The sequence below is a fragment of the Kryptolebias marmoratus genome, linkage group LG2 (assembly GCF_001649575.2).
Source record: "Kryptolebias marmoratus isolate JLee-2015 linkage group LG2, ASM164957v2, whole genome shotgun sequence".
NCBI classification, from domain to species: domain Eukaryota; kingdom Metazoa; phylum Chordata; class Actinopteri; order Cyprinodontiformes; family Rivulidae; genus Kryptolebias; species Kryptolebias marmoratus.
In genome coordinates, this window is record NC_051431.1 from 16,652,243 (window position 1) to 16,653,813 (window position 1,571).

The following is a 1,571-nucleotide window of genomic DNA, read 5'->3' on the forward strand; positions in this document are numbered from 1 at the left end:
AAAACAAAATCCAGAGTTTTGTTCCATGAAGGACATCTGCCTGGTAGGAGACAAAGTCTGCCCGACTCTGCTTGTGTGAGGGAGACTCAAAATTTTTTTTTCCCTTTAATTTTTTTTTTTTTTTTTTTTTTTTTTTTTTTTGTTGTTGTTGTTTTTTTGCACTTTTTCTTTTTGTCTTTTTATCTCTCTTTTTTTTCTTACTTTTTCTCGCTCCCTCAGATATGAGCACAAGTTCTTATCTCTGAAGTCTGATCAGCACCTTCCAGGTGGAAATCCCAGCGATGTGCTGCATGTTTGGAAGCCTCCTCTGGTGTCACCAACAGCTCAGTTTCTGGAGAATTACTACACTTTAGCTGTGTTATAACTTTAACCAGGACAGTACTTTGGACAAGTACTTTGACAATACTTTGTTTTACAGTATTTGGGGATCTGTATGACAGTTTGGATGTTTGAAACAATGGCAGATGTGGATTTAGTCTTTTTGGGGTCTAAGACAAAACACAGTTATGGTGCCCTCCGCTTCAGCTTGTTTCATTTTTTTTAATCTTTTTTTTTACATATATGATCTAAAAACAATGTGTCACTTATTGTTGGTTGTTGTTACAAATTAATCTTACCTGTGAAGTGATTAAAAACTAGAGTCTTATTAAAATCTCTTTGTAGTAAGATGTTGGTTCAGTTAATCAGGAGCTGTGGATGTTTGCAGTTTCTGCTCCTACAGTTTGTGAACTGATACTTTTAGATGTGTGACTTTTGTTGTGCTGACTCCTGGTCATGGCTGGAGGGGTAGAAATCACCCTGTGTATGTACATCCTTCACAATCGAACATTTATAAATAACTTTGTTTGTGAATAGTTTGTCTTGTTTGAATTTCACTCAATTTATTACTGAATAAACCTTCCTTTAAATGCTCTTTTTCTTTAGTCAGACCGTTGAAGCATAAAATCAAACCCTGACTGAATGCAACAATAAAAACTTTACTCCCAGTAAAAAAAGACATTTTTGATCATTCCTCCTTTTAAGTTATTTTACACTATACTTTAAAAATTAAGCACACATTTAACTCACATAACACTCGTTTAACCACTCAAAGGTAAATATTAAACTCCATGTTGAGTTTATTGGATTATTTATGAGGCCCCTGGTATTTTTGGGCCTTGAGAAATTACTGAACAGTTCTTAACAGTTCAGATCACCTCTGTGAAAATGACATATTCAGAAATATCAAAAGCACTGTTTAATACATTTTATCATATTTTCTCCATAAAATAGGAAACATTAAATTGTTGACCTTTGAAAGTCTGTAAAAAGAGATAAATGCTGATGACAGCCCATTCTCAGCATCAGCTGAGGTAAACTTTATTAATATACACATATTGCACTTTGCCAAAGAGCTTATTGACATAAATATTATTTGAGATGTGATAAATACACGTTTTTACAAAGTATTTCAAATGTTTCAAATATTTTATTTAGAATAAAATGCCAGGACTGAGCCATGACCCCAGGCATGAACTGAGCCTGAGGAGGAGGAGGAGCTGGAGGAGGAGAGAAAGAGCAGGTGGAGGACT